This window comes from Heptranchias perlo, chromosome 38 (assembly GCF_035084215.1).
Source record: "Heptranchias perlo isolate sHepPer1 chromosome 38, sHepPer1.hap1, whole genome shotgun sequence".
Lineage (NCBI taxonomy): Eukaryota > Metazoa > Chordata > Chondrichthyes > Hexanchiformes > Hexanchidae > Heptranchias > Heptranchias perlo.
Window position 1 is genome coordinate 8,653,322 of NC_090362.1, and position 22,164 is coordinate 8,675,485.

Below are 22,164 nucleotides of genomic sequence, written 5' to 3' on the forward strand. Positions count from 1 at the left end.
TGAAGAAGGTTATCTAGGATTGCAACGGGATCTTGATAAATTAGGCCAGTGGGCCGATGAATGGCAGATGGAGTTTAATTTAGATAAATGTGAGGTGATGCATTTTGGTAGGTCGAATCGGGCCAGGACCTACTCCGTTAATGGTAGGGCGTTGGGGAGAGTTATAGAACAAAGAGATCTAGGAGTACAGGTTCATAGCTCCTTGAAAGTGGAGTCACAGGTGGATAGGGTGGTGAAGAAGGCATTCGGCATGCTTGGTTTCATTGGTCAGAACATTGAATGCAGGAGTTGGGATATCTTGTTGAAGTTGTACAAGACATTGGTGAGGCCACACTTGGAATACTGTGTACAGTTCTGGTCATCCTATTATAGAAAGGATATTATTAAACTAGAAAGAGTGCAGAAAAGATTTACTGGGATGCTACCGGGACTTGATGGTTTGACTTATAGGGAGAGGTTAGACAGACTGGGACTTTTTTCCCTGGAGAGTAGGAGGTTAAGGGGTGATCTTATAGAAGTCTATAAAATAATGAGGGGCATAGATAAGGTAGATAGTCAAAATCTTTTCCCAAAGGTAGGGGAGTCTATAACGAGGGGGCATAGATTTAAGGTGAGAGGGGAGAGATACAAAAGGGTCCAGAGGGGCAATTTTTTCACTCAAAGGGTGGTGAGTGTCTGGAACGAGCTGCCAGAGGCAGTAGTAGAGGCGGGTACAATTTTGTCTTTTAAAAAGCATTTGGACAGTTACATGGGTAAGATGGGTATAGAGGGATATGGGCCAAGTGCAGGAAATTGGGACTAGCTTAGTGGTATAAACTGGGCGACATGGACATGTTGGGCCGAAGGGCCTGTTTCCATGTTGTAACTTCTATGATTCTATGATGGCAGTTGCCATCCCCCAATTAGTGCTGGTTCACTCTTCCTCCCAGTTAATGCCGACATTCTCCTCCTCCCCCACATCAAACCACCACTCCCAGCTTCTGCCTCTTCCTTTTCATATCACCTCAATTCCCTCTTCCATTCATTGCCATCCAGTGCCCCATTTATTTTCATCCATTCATCCTCCTCTTTCAGTTTGCCTAATCTTCTTCCCCTTCATCTCTTCATTGCCATCCATTCCCCCTGCCCTGGACTGTGGCCCCTCTGTCCACTCGATGCTAAAGCAGTGATTGTGGCCGCTGTACGCAAGAACTCCTGCTCTCATAAATGTTCCCACCTACAGTATTACAACAGCTGCAACCATTGTTATTTGAGGTGTTGAGGAGAAGGGGGCCCCGGTCTGGCCCATTAGCAGTTGGACTTTATAGAAGCAGCAACGTGGGAAAGAGAGGTGCAGTTGTAATAAGAGCGGCCTGGCTAATGCTGATTCAATTGGGCTTGGGCTCTGAATTGTACTCCCCGTAATGTATTACACTATATCACTGCCTGATGCATTATCTGTTTACAAATCTTTTAAATGTTAAGGATATTTTAGTGGACCAAGTATCAATGGTAAGAATGCGTTGCAATACTGATGGAATTAATTTTATAAATAGGATTATAAGGTGACAGCTTTGGCTCAGAGATAGCGCTCTTATCTGATTCCGAAGGTTGTGGGTTCAAGTCCCACTTCAGGGAATTGAGAACATAATCTCGGCAGACTCTTCAGTGCAGTATTAAGAAAGTGTCTTTTGGATGAGACGTTAAACCGAGGCCTCTTCTGTCCTCTCAAGTGGACATAAAAGATCCTATGGCACTATTCGAAGAAGAGCGGGGAAGTTATCCCTGGCATCCTGGGCAATATTTATCCCTCAACCAATATTGTTAAAAAAATTATCTGGTCGTTATCTCATTGCTGATTGTGAGACCTTGATATGCCCAAATTGGCTGCCATGTTGCTTACATTACAACGATAACTACACTTCAAAAGTACTTCAGTTATAAAGCGCTTTGGGACATCCTGATAGCTTGAAAGGCGCTATATAAATGCAAATTCCCTTTTTCCATAGAAGTACAAAAAAAGGCAACACTAATTGAATAGGCCACAGATAGAATTTTGTGTCACGTTCTGGGTGCTCTTCTTTAGGAAAGGTGTCAAGTCCCTGGGGAATCACTAAGATGATAGCAGGGTTGAGTTGCTTTACTTATTAGGAGAGATGTGAGACGTTGAGACTCTTTTCACTGGAGCAGAAAAGGCTAAGAGGACATCTGACAGGTTTTCAAGATGATGAAGAATTTTCATAAATATAAGTGGGAAAAACTATTCCTGCTGGTTGGTGAGTTGGCAACCAGATGGCATTAATTTAAGATCATCACCAAAAGAATGAAGAGAGAGATTATGAGATTTTTTTTAAATGCAGAGAGCTTTCAGACATGGAAATGCCCTACCAGAAACAGTGGTGGAAGCAAAAGCCATAACAGTTTTTAACAAGGAAGTGGATAAATATTTGAGAAAGAAAAAGTTAAAAAGGGTGTGGGGAAAGGGCAGAGATTGTGACTAGGTGGATAGCTCTTTTAGAGAGTCTGCACAGGTGCATTGGGCTAAATGGCTTCCTTCTATACAGTAACATTCTATGACTGTATGAGAGATATTGCATCTCTTCAGGCTGGGCTGCATTAAAACCCAAGCCTTAGACATGATAGGATATTGAGATAATCCACATCACTCAACATTCAATAATTTTTTACTAGACTGGACTGGCAACCTACCTAAAAGATTTTCTCCATCCTTTCCAGGTTAGGTTTCATCACTCGTAGTTGTGTTTGATAGCAGTGGAAGGGGAGCCTGCAATTCCAGAATTTGGGGTGGGTCGGGGTGTTGTGAAAAACCTACGGGCATTGCGATTTTTTTTAGAATAATTTGAAAGGGGATCCATATTTGCCTTTAAGCACACTAGCTCCCTCAGTAAGCCACATGCTTATAAATCATCTCCAGCCTCTGAGCTGTCAGTGAGATTCAGGAGTGGGTGTATTGAGCCACTGAGATTGTACATAGGGTAAAGCCAGTCAGTAGCATGGGAAAAGGAGGGAGGGCATCATTACCAACCACAAACACAAAAAAAATCGATTTTTGGCAATGTGTTCATGATTTATCGGAATCCCATAGCGGTGTCAAGTTGTACAAAGAGTTGTTTACGAGACACTGCAATGCCCTCAAGCCATTCTGTCAAAATCATTATGGACTTGTCTCAAAATTCCTCAATCCAGCCCAAAGGTAAGACATTTAAATCTGTATGCTGACTAACCTTTACCACCCTATTTTTAACATAAATATATCCCACAAAATGAAACATGGTTTGTGCTGAGCATTAGGAATCAGTGCAAGGAGATATTTTCCCCCATGGTGCGAGGAAAGGTTTTGTTTGACTTCCTAATGTCTGTGAGCTTCTGTTCCTTTGGTGCTTTATTCTGTGAATATGCTGAAGATAGCGGTTCTATTTTATTAGAGAAAAGGTCTCATTTCTATCACAGACTTGCAGAAAATAACAACCAACGCACAAAGTATAAGCTGCCAGTGAGGACTGACAGCACAAAGCTTACCAGAACCTTCTTTCCTGTGCCTCCCAGCATGCTTTCCTACCTCAAGAGCTCACAATATCTGTCAGCGTTAAAGCACGCTGACGTGATCCACAATTCCCCACATCGAGACTCTACAGTGCATTTACTATTGTCCCATGTTATTCCCACACTGAGATTCTAGATTGCTTCTTAACATTACCAAGCTAAAACTACATGACAGGGCCCACACACTTCCCTGCATTGCAATCCCAAGTTAACCCTCACCTTTACCTCACATGAAACCCATTACATTACACACGCCATGGGAATCTTCAACTCTGTCATTCTAACTGCAGTGTATGTGCCACAATTACAAGTGTCAAAATGAGCGGAAAAAAATAAAGAACACAGTTTGCCTCTCTCCACACAAACACTACCACAGTAAACAGTCACCCTCAATGGCAGAACTAGACGCTTGAAAGCAGCAAATTCTCCATACATACCTAGCTTTCATTTTCTCTTCCTCCAGTTCACTTCTCTTATGAATGTTGTGTACTGACTGGATTTTTGCACACGGTGTTCTGTTTTTTTTTGTTCAACACACTGGATTATTACATAAAAGCCATGACAGCTTTGTATTTATTACTTGGTACTGCAGGATTTTAAGAAAACAGCAACAGTACAACTTTGTGCAGACCAGCAATTCTCTCCCAGCCAAACCTCTGTTTCTTGGCAAATTATTCACATTTCTTTTGGCAGCTTCACCGTGTGTGACTGGACTCAACATTACACACCTTGCTAATATTTATTCTGAGCAAAGATAGAGAAGGACAAAGAGTCTAAAGGTTGCATCAATTTCTTATACTTGCCGACGGTTCCTTGGACTGCGCGCATATTGCTAGCTGCAGCAGATGTACTCGAGTACCAGGTGCCTGCATACTGCATGTTCAGGCTCGACACTCTGATGTCAAGCTGCTTGGTGTGCGTCATTAAAACTCCCAGCTCTGAGACAACATCGTCTCTGATGTGCATCAGAGCAGGTTTCTGCTCAATGGTAAACCAACCTCTTCCCTCAGAGGAACACTAGATATTAAACCAGTGACCGCCTCCTCTTTTGCATACACACTGCCACAGTTTCACAAACTGGCACAGCCTGTTTTTCTTCTTAAAAAAAATGTCCAAACAAGTCTACCGAGGGCTTTTAGCAAATACCAAAGGGATAGGTGAGAATTAGAAAAAATGTTAGGAGTCACTCATTGATGCAATATGGTTTCCCTAGGCATAACTTATATAACATGTATCGTTTGTTCCACGTCTTAACCATTCCTAAGTTTCTTCAGCAAAAGCTGTGCAACTTTACCTTAAACCTATTGCATTCAAACAATTGTAGCATAATCTACAGATAATGGTAAGCAATAAAATAAAACTTATACTACTAAAACAAACTTACTTTCCAGGAATACTCTCCTACTCTTTTTGTCTCCAGTATATCACCTGAACAAAAATAAGGATCCAAACTTAAAAGGATGCGATTATACATAATTTTTCACAACCATCAGTTTTAAGTTCTTGTCACTAGAAAACCCCAAAATAGACACACAGGAACTCAGAATTACCATAACCAAAAAGACAAGTTATGACTAAGCGCTTTTGTCATTTTCTCCCCCTCCCTTGTGCGTTAGTGGTTTTCCTTTATTCGTTGCAAACATAACCTGCATTTTTGTTAGTGTTATTCACAGAATCCCCAAAATGCTCATCTATGAAATATGCACGTGAACAGATAATGCACCTCATTTATAAATTGTAGAAGTTTTACAAATCAGGAATACTATGATTTACTGTAACTAACTGCAATTAAAATATTTGCCACATACACACACAGCGTGAAGCAGCAGTATGTAAACCATGAACTGATCCAAATTCCCAGAACAGAAAAGTCTCTGAACCATCAAGTCTGCACCAATGTTTTCTCTGTATGAGCCACATTTAGTTTAATCCCACTCTCCTGTGTGCTCCTCATAACATTTATTATTCCTCTTTTTCAAGTAATTATCTAATTCCCTTTTAAACAAATTTATGGACTCTTCTTCAATGATAGTCTGTGATGGAGAATTCCACATTCTAATCGCTCAATGTATAAAGAACTAGTTTTCTAAACTTTGCTTCGGTGTATTTTAAATTTGTACTTTCTTGTTATCATCTCGTTGATGGAAACAGATTTCGAAATTTACCCCACAATTTCTATGTCCAAATCATTTATGTACATGGTAAATAAGAGCGTCCAACAAAAACAGGTCATGCATATACTCGAATTTCCAAGGGACAAAGATTTGGCCTTGTAGTTAAAGAGAGCACAGAAAAGTTATACTGGGGTTTCCAAGGGGCAAGAGAGATTTCCCAAATCCAAATACATCAAAAATGCTGGTTCAGCAGGCAGTGGTTAATTTTGTATTTGAACGTCTACACACATGCGATTGAGTTCCAGGCAATAATACTAACGGGAAGACATTTCTACAAGCATGAGACGCAGTGTGCGCATCTTTGTTGCTGTAAACTTTGATTGTTAGCAGAATATTGAGGTGTAGGTTTTTAAAAAAATTATTTTTGGGATGTGTGCGCCGCTGGCAATTATTTCCCATCCCTAGTTACCCTAAGGTGGTAGTGGGCCTTCTTGAGCATCCAAGTGGCTTTGCTAGGCCACTGCAGAGGGCAGGTGAGTCAACCACATTGGTGTGGGACTGGAATCACATATATGCCAGACTGGGTAAGGACAGCATGTTTCCCTCTCTAAAGGAAATCAGTGAACCGGTTGGGTTTTTACGCCAATCCGACAGCTTCATGGTCACTTTTACCGATTCCAGCTTTTTATTTCCACCTTTTTAAACTGAATTCAAAATTCACAAACTGCCATGGTAGGATTTGAACTCGCATTCTCTGGATTATTAGTCCCGTCCTCTAGGTTATTAGTCTAGTAATATAACCACTACACTACTGTATCCATGTGGCAGCTCTTGCTCTCTGTCAAATATGGGTCTCCAACTCAAGCACTAGCAATTTCTGGTTCTGCTCCAGGATTTACTCTGAAGGTTGGCAGCTTGGCTATATCTTTGATGTTACAGAGGATGGGCTTGGGCAAGGAAGGGATCAAGTTTACTGCGTCCATTAGCCAGATATCACATTTAGTTCAGAAAACGATGTTGAATTTGGCAGAATTTTCTTCCAAATCAGACATTGGTGAACATGTCGGCTGCAAAATCCTACCCATTGTGTCCATCAATGGTTTTTGGCAGTACAAGGTAATGGAGACATATCTACCAGCTCCTACTTCAACTCCTTCCAGCTCCCACCATTTTCTCCTACTTATTTTGGTACTGCCTGACAAAATCTACATTTAAAATGTTTTTTTTAAATATACATTCAGTGATACCATGATGTCATCAGTGCCCATACATGTGATCCAGAGGCAAATTCTTATTATTTTCAGGCAGCCTGAGACTCTGGTTTTATGGTTGTACACAAAGTCAACCCAGGTCTGCAGTTGAATTGCAGGAAAATGTGAGACCACAACATCAAAGGGTTTGTGGTGATTCACATAATTAACATGCAAATTTGATGTCTGTTTGAAGGAAAGAAAGGAGGAAGGAAAGAAAGAAGGAAAGAAAAACAAACTTGCATTTATATAGAGCCGTTCACAACCTCAGGATGTCACAAATGTTTTATAGCTGATGAATAAATTATGAAGTATAGTCACTGTTGTCTTGCAGCAAATTTGAACACAGCAAGGTTGCATAAACAGCAATGAGGTTAAAAAAGTTAATTTGTTTTAGAGGCGTTATTTGAGGGCTAAATGTTGTTCGGGACACTGGGAGAATGCCCCTGCGCTTCTTTGAATAGTGTCATCATGGTATCTTTTATGTCCATCTGTGTAGGCAGATGGGACTGTGGTTTAAAGACTCATCTGAAAGATGGCAGTTCTGGCAGTGTGGCACACCCTTGATTAAATAAATACGAAATAAGGCAAGGATGGTTTTGGAGTATATTGTACAGGAGCAAGTGATCACCTTTCTTGGCAACCTGCCAACAAAATCACATTATTTCATCATTAGGCAGATCTAGGCCTTGTGGAAAACGCTGTTACTAAGTGTGTGATATGTACAAGCCTTTCATCAGCTTTTTAATTTAACGTTTACTTGCACCACCTTTCACTTCATACAAACTCAAGGGCTGGAAAAGGTTTGTTAATATTTTGTTTGAATAGTTAGTCATTGAAATGAGCAGGGATAGTAGCACAGAGTAGTTACTGACCTCAGTCATGAAAGGGAGCTAAATTAACACATGCGCTGCTGGAGAACAGCTGAACTAATGGCTACATTTCCGCTGGAAAGGGTTTTTGAATAACTTTGTTTGAATATGATGTGGAGATGCGATGGACTGGGGTGTACAAATGTAAGGAATCTTACAACACCAGGTTAAAGTCCAACAGTTTTATTTGAAAATCACAAGCTTTCGGAGGCTTTCTCCTTCGTCAGGTGAGTGTCACACTCACCTGACGATGGAGAAAGCCTCCGAAAGCTTGTGATTTTCAAATAAAACTGTTGGACTTTAACCTGGTGTTGTAAGATTCCTTACATTTGTTTGAATAGTGAGAGTCATTGAAATGAGCAGGGATAGTAAGTAGCTTGGAGTGATTACTGACCTCATCCATGAAAGGAAGCCGAATTAACATTCACACAGCTGAAGAAGTGCTAAAATAATTGCTGTTCCTCCACTGATGCTAATTCTGCAACCCCCCCACTCTTTCCCCTAAACTGGTCGGCTAACTCTTCCAGACAATTTTCTCCAATGCAATCATCAATATTTACTATTCAAACATCACCAGAACTGTGTCAGCTCACCAAAAGGAATCAAAATGGCCTGGACTCCATTCACCATGTCAGCAGACTGTTTAAGAACACAGCAGAGATCTGCAGCTACTTCAGTGTACAGTATTTAAAAATGGGGTGTGCAAGGTCTGGAAGGAATTTCCAATCTACTGTGCAGAATACATTAGGGATTCCCTTTGTAGAATGTCTCTAGAGTGCAAGTGCAGTCTAATTTGAAACTAATGCCTCCTAGGCCATTATGGTTCGAATCTCCTATTGACATTAGGGTTTTTTGTGAAATAAGTAATACAGGTTTAAAAACAAAGTTTAATACTTTCCAGTCATATTCTGCTCATCAAAGTAGAATTGTTAAGTCCTGCATGGCTGTTTCATTATTCCTCAATTTTTGTGTTAAGGTGATTGCATCTACTGAGAGGATCACTATAATCATGTAGAAGGTGAACTACGTTTCTAAACAAAAACTTCGGCTGATAATGTGCCAATTATTGTGTGTGGTGATGTTGGGAGAACAAAGGAAGAGAAAATAGAGAATGGAAGGAGGAAGAGAGATGGGTGGAGGAAGAAGAGAGGCTGGAAAAAATAAGGGCGAGCAGAAGAGGCCATGAGACACCATGAAGGTTCAAAAAGCCTCAAAATGATTACTTGGAAAGTAAGGTGTGCTTTTAATAAAGAACAAATTTGCATTTATATAGCACATCTTCACAGTCAATAAATTACTTTTAAAGAGTAGTCACATCTAATTTGTGTACAGCAAGGTCCTACAAACGGTAATAACGTAATGACCAGTTAATCAGTTTTGGCCTGTTTGGTAGGTGAGGGCAGAATGTTAGCTACGACACAGAGAACTCCTCTACTGTTCTTCAAATGGTGCCATTACATCTTTTTGAGGGGGCAGACAGGGCCTCAGTCTGACGTCTGATCTGAAAGATGGCACCTCTGACAATGCAGCACTCCCACAATACTGCTGATTATGGGCTCAAGTTCTGCAGTACGGCTTAAACCTTTGACCTTCTGACTCAGAGGCAAGAGTGCTACCAACAAGCCAAATTGATACTTATAATTGATGATATATTCTATTCTCATTAGTTAAAAAATAAATAAGGTTAACTTACAAAAGTTCTCTTTGTTACAGATGCTCTAGAACACCTCCAAATCAGCCACCTTTCTGCAGATCAGCTGGAGTGACACAACTGCCAGCCGATCACATCTGTCCCATGGGTAGTCTAGAAACAATGCAATTGTATTATTTTACTATATAATAAAACAATCCGACCTCAAGTGTTTATTAACTATTAAGTCAGTTAATTTACATTAGTTGGTTTCAAAGGTCAGACTGCTCATTTAGCATTTTTATATTGACTAACTTATTTTCTGCACTTTACCATAGATTTTATGTTTTAGGTGTAAATTAACCTGAATAGTTATACATTCAAAGATAGCATTTATTGTGTAGCAAATTAGCAGAATTGCGATGCTTCTGTACTGTTTCAGGCTGTGTTTAAACATTTTCCTATAAAGCTACGGACCGATTAGAGGATGGGAGCCCTGCTATTTTACATAATGTACATTTGCAGCAGGGTATATTATTTTATAAAATGGATTATTTCTCAATACAATCTCTCTTTTACAGTCAGCTGAGTCCATTATGCCCCTAGTGTAGAATAATGTAAAATAACCTTTCTTGGCACAGTAACACACAATGGCAACATTAACAGATAACTGGAAAGTTCCAAAAGTGTTAAACAAAAGGAAACTACACAGAATCATTCAGCCCATCGTACCTGTGCTGGCTCTTTGAAAGAACTATCCAATTAGTCCCACTCCCTCCGCTCTTTCCCCATAGCCATGCAAATTTTTCCTTTTCAAATATATATCCAATTCCCTTTTGCAAGTTAGAATCATAGAAAATTTACGGCACAGGAGGTGGCCATTCGGCCCATCGTGTCTGCGCCGGCCGAAAATGAGCCACCCAGCTTAATCCCACTTTCCAGCACTTGGTCTGTAGCCCTGTAGGTCACGGCCCTACAGGTGCATATCCAGGTACTTTTTAAATGAGTTGAGGGTTTCTGCTTCTACCACCCTTTCAGGCAGTGAGTTCCAGACCCCCACTACCCTCTGGGTGAAAACATTTTTCCTCAGCTCCCCTCTAATCCTTCTACCAATCACTTTAAATCTATGCCCCTTGGTTATTGACCTCTCTGCTAAGGGAAATAAGTCCTTCCTATCCACTCTTTCTCGGCCCCTCATAATTTTGTATATCTCAAGTAAATCACCCCTCAGTCTCCTCTGTTCCAAAGAGAACAACCCCAACCAGTCCAATCTTCCCTCATAGCTAAAATTCTCCAGTCCTGGCAACATCCTCGTAAATCTCCTCTGTACCCACTCTAGTGCAATTACATCCTTTCTGTAATGTGGTTACTATTGAATCAGCTTCCAACACCATTTCAGGCAGTGCATTCCAGATCATCATAACTCCCTATGTACAAAAAATTCTCATCTCCCCCCAATTCTTTAGCCAATTATCTTGAATCTGTGGCCTCTGGTTACTGACCCTCCTGCCAGTGAAAATAGTTTCTCCCTATCTACTCTATCAAAACCCTTTATAATTTTGAACTCCATTAAATCTCTCCTTAACCTTCTCTGCTCTAAAAAGAGAACAATTCCAATTTCTCTAATCTCTCCACACAACTGAAGTCTTTCATCCCTGGTATCATTCTAGTAAATCTCCTTTTCACCGTCTCCAAGGCTTTGACATCCTTCCTAAAGTGTGGTGCCCAGATTGGACATAGTACTCCAGCTGAGACCTAACCAGTGATTTATAAACATTTACCATAACTTCCTTGCTTTTGTATTCTATGCCTTTATTTATAAAGCCAAGCATCTCGTAAGCTTTTTTTTTTACTTGTCCTGCCACCTTCAAAGATTTGTGTATGTAAACCACCGGTCTATCTGTTCTTGCACCCTCTTTAAAATTGTACCATTCAGTTTATATTGCCTCTCCTCATTCTTCCTTCCAAAATGCATCACTTCACACTTCTCTGCATTAAATTTTACCTGTCTGGCAATTTCACCAGTCTGTCTGTGTGCTATATAAGCAGACATTAACAAAATTGAAGTCTATTCAAGGCTTCACCCCAATCTTGGGGTTTCTCATGATTAATGATACCAACTAGAACCCATCAAGTATTGCAACCTTGTATAGTCTACTGCTAATAACTCAGTTATTCTGTGCTACAAAAATTTGAATTCTCCAATAAATGAATTAAGCAATTTAAATAACACAGCAAATAAGAATTTGGTGCTAAGAAAATCTGAATTATCAGATAATTTGAATTAAGTGACTTTGAATTAAGAGTAGACTAATATCCTGCCAACATTTGCTTTCATTTAAAAAAGAGAAAACATAGTTTTCAATTCTTCATAAACCCTAATATACATTGACTCAAACAGAGGATTTTGTTTAAAAAGCAGTTACACGGGCAGGTGCAATCGCATGGTATGGCCATGTTTGGTTGCGCTCCAAGTCCAGAGACAGGAAACCAATTATCATTTTCACCAGAGAGATGCTATCCCTGTGCTATGTGGTGAACCTATTTGACTCTTTGTGCTGCAGAAGCAGAACAGCAGGATATCAGCACAAACACAGCAGGTCCTTTCCAGAGCAGTAGTCAAAGGGAGTAGAAACTTTGCAGAATGTGCTTTATATATTACTGGCAAACTGCCTGTGGCATTACCTACGGTCAGTTGATGAATATGTTTTTTAATGCACAAGATGGCAATTGAGTTGAGAGAACAACTTCAGAAACTCAGACTAGAGCTGCCTAGTGACCAGAGTCTGCAACTACATTGTGACAGTTGACAGCAAAATTGATGTAGCAATTTACGATAGTAAATGTTGACAAAAATCAAGACAACAGGAAGCAGGGTTTGTAGACAGGAAGTGCATACCCATTTTTAATAACCTATAGATTTATTTAACAAGCTCTTCCTTTCAGCACTGGTTTCAGGGAAGCAGCACTATACCAGCCTCTTACTGTTGCTCTCTCCTTCAGGTCTACCTGGCGCCATTCTCCTTAGGTGCTTGCAAAAGCAGTCAGCAAACCTGGCAATAGATCCTAAGACTCTCAAAAAAAAGTGGAGCTCTGCTACCGATGGAAAAAGGTAGGTAGATAAGTTCAAATTACCAACTACAGACGATGGCTAAAGACCATGTCCTTATTGCTGGCCGCAATTTTTAAATGTAAAAGCATCTACAGACAACTTGCTCCAAAGCTTCCAGGGCTGTTTTGTAACCAGCTGCAAAGTGAGCGAAAGCAGCTTAGAGTAAATCAGCCTCCAATTTTCCCTTTCCTTCTAACATGGCCTTCACTCTGCATTTATCAGCAGTCTAGATCCAGAACTGACTGTGTGGGAAAGTCATGTGTGCTCAGAAAGCCTGCGCCCTGCTATTCTATCACACAGCAGACAGTATCCTAATACACCGAACCACCCACACACAAAAATGTTACATTAGAGAGTGAAGGCTCAATGTGATTTCTTATTTAATATGAATCATGAAAAGTATGTCTGTTATAATCAGGAAGTCATAAGGTATATAAAAGAGTATAATTATCCATATAGCAAGTGTTTATGCTGTCATTGGAGGTGGTGATTGTTGCTGGAGATAGTGACGCCTGTTGAAACAATCCAACAATGCAAAGAGGCTGGCTTCTATAGCACCAGGTACAGCTTTATGGAGAGTTCTGCAGCATAAGTAACCCTCTCAGCCAATTTAATTTTCTCATCAATACATTAGATATGATTAGTTCAAATAAAATCAAAAATAGAACAAAAACAGTATTTATATATTAAACCAAATCTATACTATATATAAAAAAAATGTTCCTGGCGTCCTCTTTTAGTGAGTTTTTGGTCTGTGAGAACCACGTGACCCAATTCTGAACTCGGATTGTTCTTAGGTAACCTGTAATGATTGCCAATGAGTAACCAGATGCAAGATTCAGTATCTACTTATTATCTCCTTGCTTTATCCCAGCCGTTGGCACCCTTCCCCTTCGGGTCCCTACCCAATAGCCCTGGTTCCAAGATCAACATCCACTCCCTTCCCCACAGCCACATCTCCAAACCTGACCTTCCAGTCTCCAGTATAAAATACAAAAAGAATGTGACAGGTTGGGGAGGAATCAAGTTCATAAAATAATGAATGAATCAGTTTGTTTTACTGGCTATAAATGAAGGTCACAGATGCTATACTTCCCTTCCCCGCACCCCCCCCCCCCCCCCGAAACAGATCAGTATGCAACCAAGTTAAACTATATGTTCATTACATGAATCCCAGTCACACACAAAGGTTTCAATTTTGATTATATATGTAATTATGGAGTCAATAGAAATTAAAATATTTAACATTTGTGCAGCATTTTCTGACCACAGATTGCAGCTATATATTAGAGTTAAGTAATTGCATATACTAGATCATCTGGATTTTCAAAAAGTGTTGGTCTATGATTCCTTTTCCAGCTATCTAATTTGCTCCTTCTAACCACAAGACTTAGCAGGGACCAAATTCTAGAAGCTGTACAAATCTCATCCTTCTGGTGACACTCTGATCCAAATAGCTTGTAGACCCCAGGACTTCAGACTTGATGTCAGTTCCTGCCTAAATGATCCCCATGGAAGTGAAAAAACAAGGAGAACCTGGCTGGATGCTGCCCAGGAAGATCAAGAAGCAAGTGACTGCAAGAAATACATAGCTGAGCAGAGCAGAGCAGTGCTTCTCAGAACAACGCTTCCTTCCTCCCTGCCTTGTTGCCCAATGTCATTCTCCCAGCTCACTGCAAAGATCTCAACTTCACGCTCTGGAAAATCCCCCACAACCTCCCTAGCCAGCCCTCACTGTATCAGCCGCACTGTTGGCTCCTTGCACCGCAGTCTGGCCACCCTGAACCATTCGAAGAGTCCCCAGCAGTGTCAGCAGGAGCTCTAATCCTGCCTGCCGGCCAGCCTGTCAACCCGCCCATTGTGGCCTGTTCCTACACTTCCACTCTGTCTCATAACAAGAGTCTCCCAAATGTAGTGGGGTGTACTTATGCTAAAATGCACTCAACCCTGATGCCAGCAGCTCCAGCAACAGTTTTCCCAAGAGAGCTGTTGACCTGATTTTCCATTACATCTCCAGAAATTATTCATGATTGAGGGACTGAAGCTTCTGCCTCACCCATTCAGAGAAACAGGAGTAGAAGTGCTGCTCCCAACTCCAGCAATACCATCCCCAAGAGAGGACTGAGATGGAGCATAACGGCTGAACTAAAAATAACCCTTCCCACAGACTGCTTGCCATACCATTGTCCATGATCCCAGTACCCCTCACCCATATCCAACAGTAGCTGCCTCCTACTCACTTAAGAGCAGAGGAGTGGCTATAATAATTAGTAAGCACCTCCTCTCTTCATCCTGGAGTTGACCATCCTTGAAGAGGATAGCTGCTGTATTCTAATGAAGTGTCAAATAGCCAAAACTGATCAGTGTTCAACCTCTATACCCAGTCAGGTAGGGATGTATGGGCTCTGCCTGGAACTCGAGAAATACAAGGCAGTCTGGAAATCCATGTTGGCAAATCTCATACAGACGCAGGGCTCCAGAAAAGGCAAGGTCCACCATTATATTTCTAATATCTCGACGCCAAACCTAAAAAACTATCAATAAATCATACTCAGCTTTCCCTTCTCTCCCAAATATGGGTCTGTTCCCAGTGTATGCACAATATTCTTAGTACACCAATGCATACATATAAGTATTGTGACAAATTATACAGAGACTTAATAAAATATAGGAATGTACTTTTTTTTGTTAAGGAATATAAAAACACATCCAATAAGAATAGAGATGCCATTATTTTGGTAACTGTGGGAGGTCTCGATGCCAGAGTGTGGGAAGCAAAAATCACAAGTCACAATCCCCTGCAATCTCTCTCCTCTCAAATCACAGGCCACACACTCCCTCCTCCTCAGCCCCAGTCAGCAATGTCTGCCCAGACTTCGACCCAAGGTCCAATCTCATCCAGAATCTTAGCCTTTGTCTGCAACTGGCAGCTGGACCTGCTTCCCTATACATGCTGTCCTGCCAGATCTAGGAGATCCACCATCTCTTTACTATTGTTTTTTTTTTAAAAACATCAAAATTACAACATGGAAATAGGCCATTGGTGTTTGTGTTTATCCTACACAAGAGCAATAGTCCTAATCCCATGTGCCCATCTTGTTCCCATATCCCTTTATTCCCCCCCCTTTCCTTCAACCACTTAATTAACCTATTCTTAAATGCTGATATGGTCTCTGCTTCAATCACCAACTCCAACGTGCATCCCACAGCCGCACAACCCTGCATGTAAAAAACGTCCACTTCATTTCCCCCATAACAGTCATCTCTTCAAAGATGGAGGTCTGCTGCAAAACTCCATTCTAAACTGTACACAATCACAAAACACCTTGCAGAGAAGATATCATTTAAATCAGACAGTTCTGATGGTAAATAAACATCCTTAGAAACACAGAAAATTTCAAGGCTGAAAAAGATCATTTTAGCAGTTGCATCAGATAATGTACTTCTCTCTAAGTTACTTGTCCAACTTTACCTTGAACAAATCTAAGTTATTCACCCCTATAATCTCTCATCGTTATGCAGTTTCAAAAACTGACAACCTGCTCAGTAATTGTTTTTTTTATAGCTACACATGAAGCTGCCTTGTGTCAGCTTATACTCATATAACTGTTCTGCTTCTCATGCCAAGACATAGATAGCCCTGACTAACCCTCTACATTACTGAGTCTTATTAATTTGAAAACCTCAATCATACTCTTCCTCAGTCTTCTCCCCAGAGGAGAGTTCCAGTTCTTTGAGTCTATAGCCTTATCATCCTAGCTGCTTTTCCCTTTTCCAGCTCAGCTACATCCTTTCTGTTGTGTGGCTTCCAGAAATGCACACAATAGTCAAGATGGGGCCGAACCAATGATTTTTATAATGGCAGCATTACTTCCTTTGATCTACACTGCATTCCTCCTTTTATGTAACATGACATCCCATTAGCTTTATTGACAGCAACCAAACATTTACTTAATTTACTATAAACATTTACTATGAAGACTAGACGCTTTCTTTTCCAGATTTATCGTGTTCAGTATTTTCCCACTAATCCCGTAATCCCTCTGCCTGGTCCATGTCCCTAAGTGCACAAGTTTATCTACTGCAGCTGTCAAATTGTTCACCCACCTCTGCAAACAGTCCAACTTCCCCTAAAGCTTATTCCATCTTCCACTCCTGCTACTGTGTCATCTGTAAACTTTGAGATGAAGCTACTGCCACCCTCTTCCAGATAATTTACGAAAATGTTGGAACCCCAATCCTGAACCCTGCAGGACTCCACTTGTCACACCCCAATATTTCCCATTCACATAGATGCTCCTACCCCCATTCACAATTCAATCCCTCTCAACACACTACCACTAATACCATGTCTGATAATTTTCTGAACTAGTTTTCTATGAGGTTCCTCATCAAAAGCCGTACTAACATCCAAGTATGTCACATTTACATTCTTTCATTATTGTATGAAAAAATTCTATTAAATTAGTCTGGCATGACTTCCTTTAACCAATTAGTTTACATCACTCTAAGCCTTCCACTATCTTATCATTGACAGTTGATTGTAGAATTTTCCTTGATACAGATGAAAGAGTAACTGGTCTCCAGTAACCCAGATCCCCTGCAGATCCCTTTTTAAAATAAGGATGCTACATTCACCTGTCTCCAGCACTACTCCCTTTTCCAATGAATCCCCAATATTTCTGCGAGCACGTACTTAAATTCTATATGAATTCTTAAGTGTATTAAATCCAGCCAACTTCTTTATTTACTTGATCTAATTTAAGTACCCAGTTGCCAACACAGTGCTAATGTTAATTTTATTACACCCTCAATCTGACTGTCTTGGAACTACTTTGTTTCTATACTTCTCTCTTGTAGACTCTGCATTTATATATTTCCAATTATACTCAAATCTAACACTTTCACCAGAACCTTATACGATATGTTTTTAAACAAATCCTCATCTGAATTTTATATAGTACTTAGGGACATAGGAACAGGAGGAGGCCATTCAGCCTTCCGAGCCTTTTCCACCATTCATTGAGATCATGGCTGATCTGTGACCTAACTCCACATCCCCGCCTTAGCCCCACATCCCTTAATACCTTTGGCTAGCAAAAATCTATCAATCTCAGATTTAAAATTATTTATTGAGCTAGCATATACTGCTTTTTGTGGGAGAGTGTTCCACACTTCTACCACCCCATGCATGAAGAAGTGTTCCTATACATAGAAAACAGGAGCAAGAATAGGTCATTCGGCCCTGCTCCGCCATTCAAAATGATCATGGCTGATCGTCTAAATCAGTACCCTGTTCCCGCTTTTTCCCCATATCCCTTTAGCATTAAAAAATATATCTATCTCCTTCTTGAATACATCTAATGACTTGGCCTCCACTGCCTTCTGTGGTAGAGAATTCCATAGGTTCACCACCCTCTGAGTGAAAAAATTTCTTCTCATCTTGGTTCTAAATGGCATACTCCGTATCCTGAGACTGTGACCCCTGGTTCTGGACTCCCCAATCATCGGGAACATCCTCCCTGCATCTAGTCTGTCTAGTCCTGTTAGAATTTTATATGTTTCGATGAGATAACTTCTCATTCTTCTAAACTCTAGTGAATATAGGCCTAGTCGACCCAATCTCTCCTCATACGTCAGTCCTGCCATCCCAGGAATCAGTCTGGTAAACCTTCGTTGCACTCCCTCCATGGCAAGGACATCCTTCCTCAGATAAGGAGACTACAACTGCACACAATACTCCAGATGTGGTCTCACCAAGGCCCTGTATAACTGCAGTAAGACATCCCTGCTCCTGTACTCAAATCCTCTTGCAATGAAGGCCAACATACTATTCGCCTTCCTAACTGCTTGCTGCACCTGAATGCTCGCTTTCAGCGACTGGTGTACAAGGACACCCACGTCTCGTTGCACCTCCCCAATCTATCACCATTCAGATAATAATCTGCCTTTCTGTTTTTACAATCAAAGTGGATAACCTCACATTTATCCACTTTATACTGCATCTGCCATGTTCTTGCCCATTCACCCAACTTGCCTAAATCACATTGGAGCCTCTTTGCATCCTCCTCACAGCTCACATTCCACCCCAGCTTTGTGTCATCTGCAAACTTGGAAATGTTACATTTGGTTCCCTCATCCAAATCATTAGTATATATTGTGAATAGCTGGGGCCCAAGCACTGATCCCTGCAGTACCCCACTAGTCACTGCCTGCCACCCGGAAAAAGATTCCTAACTCCATATACCCACCTTAGCCCCATATCCCTTAATACCTTTGGTTAACCAAAATCTATCAATCTCAGATTTGAAATTAACAATTGAGTTAGCATCAACTACAGTTTGCGGAAGAGAGTTCCAAACTTCTACCGCCCTTTGTGTGTAGAAGTGTACATTCCTACGTATATAGTATACATATACTTATTCCAACTGTGCATAGATCAAGTTCTCTCATCTGAACCAATACAGCAAGTGTTCTTCGACCCATAGATGGTAATCCAAAATTGCATCACAAGAAAGGTGCTCTTAGCTCACAAAATCATCTTTATATATTGGATATTATGCTACATGCAAAAGGTACAAATAGTCACAAAAATGATTGAGATATTGATTCCTGTCTAAGCAAGCTGAAGACAGTGCAGGGTAAATTTACTTAATTGGCAAAATGTTGTAAATTAGTTTCTGCTCAGGATAATGTTGCTATTGTTGTCTACGCCATTAACAAGCTCATGGAATTGAGGGCAAATTAATGACCTGGTTAGGAAATTGGCTGAGTGGCAGGAGTCAGAAAGTAGGGGTAATGGGCATGTACTCAAATTGGCAGGATGTGACTAGTGGTGTCCCACAGGAATCTGTGTTGGGGCCTCAACTATTCACAGCATTGTCAGCAGTGTAGATGGAAGCACAAAATTACAGAGACATATTAATGGATTAAGTGAATGGATTTCAATGTAGGCAAGTCTGAGGTCATCCACCTTGGACCTAAAAAGGATACTTTCTAAATGGTGAAAAGCTCGAAACAGTGGAGGTCGAAAGAGACTTACGGTCCATATACATAGGTCATTGAAGTGCCATGGACAGGTACAGAAAATAATCAAAAGGGCTAATGCTATGCTGGCCTTTGTATTTAGAGGACTAGAATACAAGGGGGTAGAAGTTATGCTACAGCTATACAAAGCCTTGATTAGACCACACCTGGAGTAGTGTTCAGTTCTGGGCACCGTACCTTACGAAGGCAATATTGGCCTTGGAGGGAGTGCAGTGTAGATTTACTGGAATGATACCTGGATTCCAAGGGTTAAATTACGAGGAGAGATTACACAAACTAGGGTTGCATTCCCTAGAATTTAGCAGATTAAGGGGTGATTTGATCGAAGTTTTCAGTATATTGTGGTGAACCGATAGGGTAGTGAGAAACTATTTCCACTGGTTGGGGAGTCTAGGACTAGGGGACATTGCCTAAAAATTAGAGCCAGGACTTTCAGGAGTGAAGACAGGAAACACTTCTACACACAAAGGGCGGTAGAAGTTTGGAACTCTTCCGCAAACTGCAGTTGATGCTAGATCAATTGTTAATTTCAAATCTGAGCTTGATTGATTTTTGTTAACCAAAGGTATTAAGGGATATGGGGCTAAGGTGGGTATATGGAGTTAGGTCACAGATCAGCCATGATCTCAGTGAATGGCAGAACAGGCTAGAGCGGCTAAATGGCCCACTCCTGTTCCTATGTTCCGATCCCATCATGATTACTTTGGATTGAGAATCACAACTATACATTGTGTTGCCAACTAAATCCAAATCTTTCATTTAATTCTAGAAATCCAGCATAATTCCAATTAAACCCAAACAGGTAATGCTCCTGAAATCCAATAGGGCTGTTGTGATCTTCACATTAACTCAAGCACAACACTGCAATTATTTCCATCTCCCAGCAGGCCGAACTTCATCTTGTTTGCTTATTGTTCCAGCCCTCCCAGGTGCTCCTAGATTGCAGCCCTATTCCCATTCAACACTCCAAGTGGTGCCAGGCCCAAGCTTGTCCACCCCACTCTCAAATTTATAGATAACATTTGATACATGTGATCTCCTGGGCTGGTTTTGATCGCCTGAGGGGTCGGAGAGGAATTTTCTGGAGTATTTTTTCCTTTATTGGCCCTGGGTTTTTTTCCCCTCTCCTAGGAGATTACATGGCTGTAGGGTCGGGGGTGGGGGTGGGGAGAGAAGAAGAGGGAGGGAAGAAGTGTTTAGTCATGATGATCCAGCCATCATGTTGTGGGGCAGGCTTGATGGACCAATCAATTTCGTATGTTCAGAAATCCTGGACTAAACATAGGCAGCCCATTAACTCCCATTTTCTGCTACTTCCTCCCCACCCCATCTCACATGCTAAACCTAGACACCAAGCACCTCCTCACTTCCTCCTGACCTGGAGCCCAAACTCCAATAATCCGGTTTCTCTCTCACCTGTGCTCCTGCACACTCTCGTAATAACTACCTCCAACCAGCTACAAATTGGCTGCTGCCATCTTGCTCTGTACTCTGAGCTTTAACAAAAGTAAAACACAGAAACTGTATACATCAGTGAATAAACATGTGAGATACAATAACAAGGGGGAACAGAGGAAAGGAAATACTTACAGAAAGAGAAAGGAAGGAAGTAAGGAGACATGCACAGAGAAATATAGACACCACGAGGAAAAAAGTGTGAGGGAGTGGGAGCCAGCTTTTATATTGAGGTTAGTGGAGTGGATGGCAGCCAGTTCAGGACATGTGGGTCTTTAGCGGCTGGCAGCAACCCACAGAAAACTTGCCAAATTCATAAGGTTTCCAAATGAGACCCGTCTGTCAAGAGCTTGGTAGCCCAGCAGTCCACTAAAAAGATCAAGCACACAATAGAGAGAGAGCGAGCAAGAGAGACGCGCACACACAAAATGAGACAGAACAAGAGAAACAAATTGCATTTATATTACACCTTATCACAGGTAAAAGATCTCAAAGCACTTCAGACAAAATAGAGTACTCTTGAAGTCCAGTAACAACTTGCCATGTAGGCAAATGCAATCAGCCATTGTGTACCAGCATCACAGAAACAGCAGCGAGATGAATGACCAGTTAATCTACTTCTGATGGTGTTGGTTCAGGGAGGAATATTGGGACTCCTGCTTCCTCTTCAAAAGTGGCACTGGATCATGTAGAAGGGGCACTTGGTTTAATATCTCATTGAGGACAGCACCTCCAACAATGCAGCACTCCCTCAGCACTGCACTGAAGTGACAGCTTAGATTATCGGCTCAAGTATCTGGAGTGGGGCTTGAAGCCTCAACCTTCTGACTCAGAACTACTTTATATAATTCATTATTACATAGTATAATGCCTCCTGTCTTTATAAAGCATATCCTTTGACTCACTGTAAGCAATGCTACAGCGGATCAGCTGTTCTTTAAAAAAAATCTATTATTTATACAAGTAACAACTGCATATCAGTAATTCGCTTGTAGATGATTTATGAAACTGGTAAATGCTGTGATTTCTATCCTCTAGAATACACACGTAAACCAATGACAGCAAATTTTTCAAGAGTTCGTCCTTAGACTTATTTTTGAAATTAACAATTACAATTAATGTTTTGCTACAATGTCCACTT

At 41.0% G+C, this 22,164-nt stretch overlaps 1 protein-coding gene across 4 annotated transcripts in view; it reads right to left on the reverse strand.

The window, feature by feature from the left end:
- znf592 (zinc finger protein 592) overlaps window positions 1-22,164 on the reverse strand; it is a 133,907-nt gene that overhangs the window by 81,532 nt on the left and 30,211 nt on the right. For 3 of the 4 annotated variants that reach the window (XM_067973387.1, XM_067973389.1, XM_067973390.1), the window contains exon 2: window positions 9,473-9,583. The exons of the other annotated variant lie outside the window; for it this stretch is intronic. The gene's annotated coding sequence lies outside the window, so the exon portion shown is untranslated. The remainder of the gene's footprint in view (window positions 1-9,472; window positions 9,584-22,164) is intronic. 4 annotated transcript variants of the gene reach the window in all.